Source organism: Lupinus angustifolius, chromosome LG16 (assembly GCF_001865875.1).
Source record: "Lupinus angustifolius cultivar Tanjil chromosome LG16, LupAngTanjil_v1.0, whole genome shotgun sequence".
Classification (NCBI taxonomy): Eukaryota; Viridiplantae; Streptophyta; class Magnoliopsida; order Fabales; family Fabaceae; genus Lupinus; species Lupinus angustifolius.
The window spans coordinates 14,596,067-14,596,358 of NC_032024.1; positions in this window are offsets into that span (position 1 = coordinate 14,596,067).

Sequence of the window (292 nt, forward strand, 5' to 3'; positions counted from 1 at the left end):
AAGGAGAGTACACAAGTATTTTATACTGGTTCACCTTCTTGTCCAAAGAAGGATACGTCCAGTACTCTTGCAACACAAGAGATTTTCCACTAAATATTAAGAGTTGTAATTACAATATCTCACCCCGAGATCTCTCTGTACCTTACACACTCACTAATATTTATACCTTGGAAAAATACTTTCCAAGTCACTCTATCCCCTTCTTATTCACACCCTTGTGAAAGAAAGATTGTTTGCAATGAATGAAGAATTACAACAATGGCTTTGGATTGCCTTTACAAGTATGAAATAT